This window comes from Maylandia zebra, linkage group LG5 (genome assembly GCF_041146795.1).
Source record: "Maylandia zebra isolate NMK-2024a linkage group LG5, Mzebra_GT3a, whole genome shotgun sequence".
NCBI classification, from domain to species: domain Eukaryota; kingdom Metazoa; phylum Chordata; class Actinopteri; order Cichliformes; family Cichlidae; genus Maylandia; species Maylandia zebra.
In genome coordinates, this window is record NC_135171.1 from 15,828,858 (window position 1) to 15,837,890 (window position 9,033).

At 41.4% G+C, this 9,033-nt stretch overlaps 1 long non-coding RNA gene across 1 annotated transcript; it reads left to right on the forward strand.

Moving 5' to 3' along the window:
* Positions 1-7,719: 7,719 nt before the first annotated feature.
* LOC143418740 (uncharacterized) lies at positions 7,720-8,739 on the forward strand. The gene is made up of 2 exons (XR_013098754.1): positions 7,720-7,882; positions 8,482-8,739. It is a non-coding gene; the product is annotated as an uncharacterized LOC143418740 (long non-coding RNA).
* Positions 8,740-9,033: the final 294 nt, after the last annotated feature.

A 9,033-nucleotide genomic window follows, 5' to 3' on the forward strand; every position in this document is an offset into this window, starting at 1 on the left:
AAGAACACATTAACTCATCAATATGAGGGCATGAGATGAAAACAGTTGTCAAAAGCCTGCCAGAAATAACTGATCGCATAATGGCGCTCTATTGTATGTAAGTGAGGTCATGGGAGTCAAACAGCAGCTAAAGACACAAGGAAGTGAGAACACAGAGTCCTCTGAGGCTTTGATAGGCTCCCAAAAAACAAACAAACGGTGTGTCATCTTCAAAACACGCTATTAATATGTCGTGCAGCAAGCTGAGATTAGAGCAGTGCTTTTACTTAGTGTTGTCAATGCTTTTGAAAAGCCATTAGGCAGCACTTTCAATAACCATTCAGGCAGTTCTAATTTGTGGTTAAAATACATTTTTATTCATTCACTACTCTTCATCAGTGTTTGAAGCCAGATAATGTGGCTCATCCTTATTTTTATCTGTGGCTATTTTGCACAGCACAGATGGTATGAAGCCAGAATAGAAATGATTTCAAACATTTTTTTTGTGGCTTTTTTGTGGTTTTGTGCACACACAAAGACATTTTCTGAATGATACTCTGTCGCTATGCAGCATGAAACACTGTGTGCAGAACACATTATCGTTGGGTATCCTAGAGCGGGTGCATCACTCAATACCAGTCACAAACCATTTACCACATGGTGGGGGAAGCTGCTTCCATCGCAGAGAGTCCCTCACACTGTCGTGAGTATCACTGCACGCCTCGACACAAACTGCTGGAAAGGCGTGCGTACGTCTTCAAGCATAATTTTTGTTGATTTCGTTCTTTTACATTTTCCTCATTATCGTTTGCGCTGAAAGCTATTCCAGCATCAATCAATTTGGTTAATTGGGCTTCAGTTGGAAAGCGCATATTTGCAACACTTGAAAATTTAATTTTATACCAGGACATATTAAGCTATGTCAGTTATAGCTGCAATTACATGTATCACTAGGCAACAAACCCTGCAAACCTGGAGAAATGCCCGTATTCACTCAGTATGTCAGCAGTTTATTTTCTTTCTTGTACTTCATCCCCTGACTAGTTAAGCGCTGAACAGTTTCCTGAAGAGTTTATCACTCTTGTACACCAATAACAATCGGATCTTTAGATTTGTTACTTTTCTAGGAGATCATGTCTGGGTCTACGTTTTAGCACTTGAGCATGGAATATATTTGCATATCGTATTACACGCACGCTTTCATTTTCCAGTCTTAATACAGATAAAACAGCTTCATAGTGTTTCACTTTTTTGCAGCTCAACGTGTACAGGCAGATCCTGGGAGACAAGCGGTTCCATCACATGCCTTAAACTTTTGTCTTTTTCTATTCTTCATCTGAAAAACTGTCAAATTAATTCTCATAATGTACCTACCAAGGCTTATCCCTCTGTGCTTTGAGCGGAGGTCATTTCTGCACGCAGTTACGTCAGAAATGAAGTAGACAGAGGAAAGAAATTTATTCGTAATGTAAATCACTCTCCCACTTCCAGCTGAATGTATAATGGATAGTGTAACCTCGGTAATAATCCTGTTAAACAATTCCTAAGAACTTGGGGACAAAGGAGACTTCAGATAAGGGCTGTTTTAGGAATCTCTTCCTCCAGAAAAGCCTCTGTGGGACTGAGGTGCGAGGGGGAATCTTAATGAGTTGATAAATAAATAAGAAGACTTGAAATTTTGCCAGTGCCCGCACTCAAAGAGACAGAGGGTAGAAAGACAGAGACAAAGAGAGGAGAAAGAGAGAGAAAGGGCAAAAGAATGGGAGAGAGCGAATTGGAGGCAGAAGGAAGCCTGAGGCTAGGATTCGTCTTGTCAAAGTGAGACCTTTAACTGGGTCCTGAATTCTGTCAACAAGATTCTTTCACAGTCTTACACCATTTCCATCTGGGGACTGTTTCAGTGAGGAGGATAGCTTATGGTTGGAGGAGGTTGATGGGAGACCTGCCGCCTTCCGATGCTGAGTCTGACACTGGCTCCAGACCTGCGAATCTGAGCCAAGGATATGAAGCAGCAGATGTGGGAAAACCAAATAAGCCTGGTAGTTGGTCTATTTTGAATTTTGCCAGACAGGAAGACGGCTTGTAAACGACGGGGGGCAAAAAAAGGCTTATAAAAAAAGGCTATAAGGACACATCAAAGAACCACCAGCAATTTGGGGGGGGGGGGGGGGGGGGGGGGTGTTTCTTCTTCCCCCAAAGGAAACCTGACTTCATTTTGTACACTTTAATATGGAACGCTTCCAGTTTAAAAGTCGCCATTTTGTGGAGCAAAGCACGCATGGGGAGAAATGTTGTGGAGCAAACAGATGAAAAAAAAAAAAAGAAATCTTAAAGCATAAACAATTATATCGTGCACTCAACTCCCTGTGTCTTAAAGAAGGAGGGGAGAGAAGAGCCTGGCAAGGTCTGATAAGGTCCTGTAACAATTATAATAACATTTTCATAAAGCTCATTAATTGAGAGTCTAGAGGTAATTGCTACGTTTGCTGCAGGCTGACTATGTTGTTAATGCTGACGACTGTCAAAATGACAAACAACAAGTTGTAGAATATGGATTTTCTTCCCTCTCAGCATGTGTTAATAACCTACCATCTGAGCATTGCCAAGGGAGACTGTCAAGATGGCATCAGTGATAAAATGTTCACATGTGACAAAACGCACCTGCCCGCAAGAAGAACAATTCAATTTGAAATTGAATTTGTACGACTATCACGAAAACCTTTTTCTTAATCCTCCCCTGAGGGAAAGTAATATTGATTAAGAAGAAAGGAACAGAGGGAAAGTTTTTTTTCTTCATTTGGTTTCTGTCTGTGAGCTGCCACACACATTCAAAGTGAGCAGACTGACATCAGTTAAAACAAACGCTTGTACAGTAATACCCAGAGTTAATGAATCTTCCTGAAAGGATGGCAGTAGCCATGTGTCCAGGAGGTGATGTTGTCTTTTATGCCTTCAGAAACTAGAAGTCCTAATTCGTTACATTCATTACACGTTTACGGGAGTCCCAGAAATGAACGCGGCACGCCTTAAAATTACATTAATGTCAAGTGTAACCTGCAGTTTGACAGGGTAGTTTGTTTTCAGTATATTTAAAGTTCACAAAATTAAGCTTTTCAGTCAATTATCTCGAGCAAATTTGACTGATTTCACATTAAATGATCACAATGATAAGGGGGAGAGTTACAGGGCCGTTTTTTATATATATATTGCTATCGTCCTTCTTCAAACATTTCTTCTTTCTTTCCAGTCACATCTCTACTGTTACACAACAGGGTTGTTCAGGCTGAGTTCTTGTTTAGCAGAGATTTGTCATATCTATGTAGGCATACGTTATAGACACAGTGTGAAAGGCTGCTGGGCTATGAATCAAATGTCCCATGGAGTAAACATGTGCTGTGATTCTGGCAGCCTTACAAACTACCTCTATGTTGCCTTTTGCAACAACAACAAAAAACAACACCCAGAAACAATAGGCTTGCCAATGTATGTACTATTTCGAATTCAGCCATAGGAGACACCTAACAGAAAATAAATCAAACGCAGCAAATCCTTGACTCTTGTCCTGATCAGTCAGAACAGTACATGCTACAACTGGCCTATGATTAGATGCCTAACATTCAAAAATTCATACATTGTGCTCTTCTACTACTTTCCTCCAGTGCAGTGCTGTCAAACACTTTACTAATTAGGTCATCATCAGGGTCATCATTGCTATCTCAAACAGAGCTCCTGTCATCTCTATCATCCTGCAAACACCGGCTGTCACCAGTTGATGCGGCGGGAACCAGGCAATGGGCAGCGGCGCTGGTGTGTTCATGATGTGTGATGTGTGTTGATGAGTGATGCTGTCTGACGGTTGATGTTGGGTGAAGCGTACAGTAATGGGGAGACAGAGGTCAGAGAAACCATTACCACGGTGAGGGAGGAGGAAGGGGTAGGGGAAGTGAAAGTGGGACGTACGCTGTTGTCTTCAGCAAGTGTAAGGCAGGGCTGTTGTCCTTCTGTCATGTCTGAACGTCTGCTCGCTGGATTCGCATTCATTATGGCGGGAGACTGCTCATCATAAATACATGACAGGGGTGGTGTGGCATAAAATGTTGCCGTGTCTGCTCTTGAAGCGAAGGGAAAGGATAGTTATGAAGCGATTCGGTTTTGTTTGTGTCTTTGTCCTTTCTCTCCTTCGGTATTTGGTCTGTGCTACCAGAGGTGACAAATCTGCCAAAAAAGCATGAGATGGGTCTGCAACAGTGGCTGAGCACCGTACACCAGCACAAAAACACAAGAATATGATCTCTCTCACACACTGCAGTCCTGCCTTCACTCCAAAGATCTGCTTAAATAACATTTTACATTTGCATTCATTTTCTGAACTGACTCAACTGAGACATAAGTTGACCCTAATCCTGTCATGCAAATAACTCTAGCGTGGAATAATAATAGCTCCTCATATGAAGTGGCGTAATTACTATGTCTGACCTCCCCTAGCAGTTACTGACTAGTCACCACATGCATAAAACCATTTAGTGCGTTCTATCTATCAACGTGTGTCACTTTGTTGTCCTCACGACAAGGTTACCATGGCATCACACTGACGCCCCTCCGCCAAGATGCCACGTATTGTTGCAAGGTTATAACTCAATGACTGTTGACGCCAATGGATCCCTCTTATTATGAGTTGGAACACCTTGATATCCACCGCAACATTAGCGCACCATCTGGAAGGGTAATGTGACGTCCTCTGGAGCCATGGTTTGGGCCCTTGCTGCGCACAGCTTTGTTGACTAATATTTCTTTGTGAAAAAATAAAGAACAGAAGCGTGGAGATATGAAGGACACGGAGGAGCAAAGGGGGGAGGAAAGGGGAGGAAGGAGACCCTTCGATCTGAAACAGGGGATGACAAGGCAGGCGGCGAGGGGGATTCATCACACAGCCGGGATGTCTTGTACCGACACTAATTTTGGGCCCAAAGCTGTGGGTAATGAACATATCCTGTGACAAATGGGCGAATCGTAACAGTTCAGGCGTTGTTGAGAACACATTTGCATTCCGGCAGACTGTCATGACACCACCTGGTGTCTGGAGACGGAGGAAGGTGCCAGGGGAGAGAGCATGTCCCCAGAAGCGTGAATCACCACTGCCCTCCCAGTTGAAACTCGCCAGTCGGAGGTTTGTGGTTTCACATGCAAGGCTTCCTCGATTGCTCATGACAAATGCACCCTTGATTTATGAATCAGTTCCCCCGAGAGCATAAGTGTGGACTGATATGATTAGAAGGCATTCAGACATAATCAGACCTGGTTGTCACTTTCATCATTGTGATTTTGTCACAACCCTTTTCTTTCATGCACTATGACAAATCCTGACCCGCCCACTTCGAATTAGCTTAATTTTTCTTTATCCTCAATGACAGTGTGAATTGTTACAGATCTGTTCTTTTGTGGCTGATCTTTACAGAGGCTCCAAACAATTCATCCTGAGACTTATGAATGATGGAAGCACTGAATCTTCAGGAGCTTAAGACTTTAGATACGTAGTCAGTTGTTTCCTGACAGTGGACTTTTTGTGGCTGAGAAACAGACATTGTCAAATTATATCATAACAGTTTGTGCAGCATGGTGACATGGTGGTTAGTACCTTTGCCTCACAGCAGAAAGGTCCTGAGCTCAATTCCACAATCATGCCAGTGTCTTTGTGGGTGGATTTTGCATGTTCTCCTCATGTTTGCGTGGGTTCTCTCTGGGTACTTCGGCCTCCTCCCACAGTCCAAAGGCATGCAGTTAGTGGGGATAGGTTAAATGGAAACTCTAAATTGCCCATAGGCGTGAATGTGAGTGCGAATGGTTGTCTGTGTCTACGTGTTATCTCTGCAGCAGACTGGCGACCTGTCCAGGGTGTACCCTGCCTCTCACCCTAAGACAGCCGGGATAGGCTCCCCGCAACCCTGATAACGATAGGCGGAAGAGAATGAATGGATCCTGAGAGTTTGCTCTGCTCTTTCTTGCATAGTTTACACTATGATGAAATGAAAACAAGAAGCCTTGATGGTTAATGTTCTTTGATGAAGATCTTTTAAATTCATCTTCAGGTTGACGCAGTGGTCAAATCCAGCATTTAAGTTTGTTTCAAATCTGATGACAAGGCCAACAACAACCAAAAAACAGAATAACTATCTTTTCACAAGACTTAAACTGGTTGAAAGTCCAATGATTTATTGTAAATGTAAATACAATATAATAGTGTGGCCTGGTGCAGAGAGACCACAGGCTTTCTTCATAATTCACCATTATACGTTCTCAAGAAAGGTCCTGAGTCAATGTGATCGCCCTTGTAAACTGAAAGCATCTGCTACTTGTTTCTTATTAGTATGTGTCGACAGCGAGCTCATCGGTGCCATAAGTTAAAACTAATGGTCTGAAGTGGAGGTTCACCGCAGGAAGTAAAGAGCAATCGAACAAACATTGTTGAGACAACGATATTGTGTAATAAAAGGTCATGGATACCCAAATCTGCATCGCAGTTATGCGGCAGACTGCCAGAGGGGACCTTGTTTTGTGACTAATATTGATCCAGAGAGACTTTCTCTTATAAATCAAGAAAATAAAAAACATGCCTCCACAAACTGGCAGTTTACACGTTCAGTTGTAATCACTTCGTCTTAAAGTCCAAGTGAAATTTTGTGCCAGATTTAAAGAAATTCCCATGTTATATTCAGGACATATCGCATCCACAGGAATAAAAGTAACATCTGCCTGACAACCTGAAAACAGTACCCGTGCTGAGGCGTACTCAAATCTGGGGCCAAAAAAATATTGGCAAACGCAAACGAGACACTGTTCACTGGAGCGAAAAAGGCGTTCCCAGAGTTATCTGAGCTAGACCAGTGCATCTGTGCTATTTGCACAGCGCTCTTTGGTGTGCCATCAGCTGAGCATTTGAACCTGTCCTATGAAGCAGAAACTGTGCTGTAGAGCGCATGTGCGTGCAGTCTGTTGCGCAGATGGTGTTAGGTTGACCGGCAACGGCGTCTTCTCTTGACTGGGACCTGTTCTTGTGCTTTATGGGAGAATGTTTTATACTGTTTGGCCAGCTGAGTTCTTTCATCACCAGCTCATGGGAGTGTACTGCTTATGAATTCCTTTGATATTCCGATCCCAGATCCTAGCTCCCTTTTAAATTTCCCGGTGCCTTTAAAGCACAAAGCAGACACTAGTAGGCGCATATTTGTGGTACAGGTTCAGAATTTCCAGGGTGGCTCCACAGTGCTGGCTGTAAAACATTGCAAAGTCTGGTATTGCATTGCTGTGGAAGATGCTTTTCTTTCTTGGGTCAATCTGCAACATCTTTACGCAGTAGCAAATATACAGGGTAAAGCACAGAATGTGGAAATAGACCTACTTTGGGCCTATAAATAATGTGATTAATTCCACAGATTATTGCGTGATATGTTCCTAATTTATACTGAACACATAAAAATTTCTTTTTTAAAAAGCAAGTCTGCATGATCTGTTTGAAATGAAGATATATCATTTCTTCTCCCAATGTTTTCAGTATGGCAAGTACACAGCAAATTCAAAAGTGTTAAATGTTTTGGTGTTAATAGTCTTCTTGCAAAAGTAAAGTTAATTTTACTCTAAGCAGAGTCACATTCTTTTAATGTAACTCTGAGGTGTAAAATGATAGTAGTTACAATCGAGTGTTAAAAATGAGTGTTTCTCTGTCAAATCTGGAGGTGTTACAATGGAAACATTAACTCTTGACCTCTTAACTCTGAACTCCTACAGGGGCTATGACACCAATAGAGTGAATTCACAGACTCCGCCCCCAGCACGGCTCCAATCGAAGCTGAAGTGAAGCCGTTTCAGAACATTTTGCTCTACATATTTGAGTTGTTTGCCATGCTTGGTAAGTCATTTTTTCAAAGATTGTTTCAATTATTATTATGAGCTTTTACTTCTGTGGCTCTTTGGAGTTGAGACAAAGCTGTGTGAAAGGCATTAGCCATGTTGCTCGCTGATAGCATAATATTCTGTTTTAGCTAGCTGAAAGGTATTGTTTGCGGGCAAATACCACAGCCTTGAAAAAAAGCTTGCATGTGAATTTTCAGTCAAACTTTTGGTCAAATACACCTAAAACAATGTCTAGAATGTGAAATGTTGGTATAATGGTGCTACTTGAAGCCTGAAAACGATCGCCCATAAAAAAAACAACAACAACAAAAAAACGAGCAAACAGTAGTAGCTGACGTCCTGACTGGATTCTACGTTAACATAGATCCCTCCAGAGTTTTGTGCACACGGTTTAGGTAAAAATGAAAAAGGTTGAAGTTTTACATTTAGTTCAGTATTACCTGTTGCCTGTGTCCTTGTCTTTTGGGAAAATACTTAACACAAGTAATGGCTCAAAGAGGATTCCTTTTTTTTTTTTTACTGTGCTGCAATTGTTTACTGGATTATTTGTGCCATTAATTAGTGTCAACCAATTTTTATTCAATCTCCACACAGGATATGCTTGTGAAGATGGAATATGGGGGAGAGCAGAAGTGCGTTGAAGTTCCACAAAGGGATGAATGAAGGACATGCATATTGTATTGAAGAAATAAGTGATGAGAATGCTGTTATTTGCATTTACCAGCTCACCTATGTCAGACCTTTTGATAAACAAAATTCTAATGAAAGTGAGAACATGTATACTGTTACATCTTTCAGAAAATGTTTTGAAATTGTGGTGCACAGTTCAGAATAAATGTTTTTCAAAAACCATTGCATCTTTTTAGTAAATGTTTATTTCCAAAAGAAATTTCTAGAAGTTCAGAACAGTAAAATTCCCGCTTTTTAGAATGAATTAGAAGATAACTCTTACGTAGTTAAACTAAAATACTCTTTGAGAGTTAATATATAAACTCTTAACACCAAGTGTTAAATTATCAACTCCAGACAGATTTGGTGTTTAACACTAAATCAGAGTTAACGTACCAACTCTCCAAAAAGAGTTAAATTAACACTCTCTGGTGTGGACCCATATAGACACTTTAATAGTGTTGAAATCAAATCCGA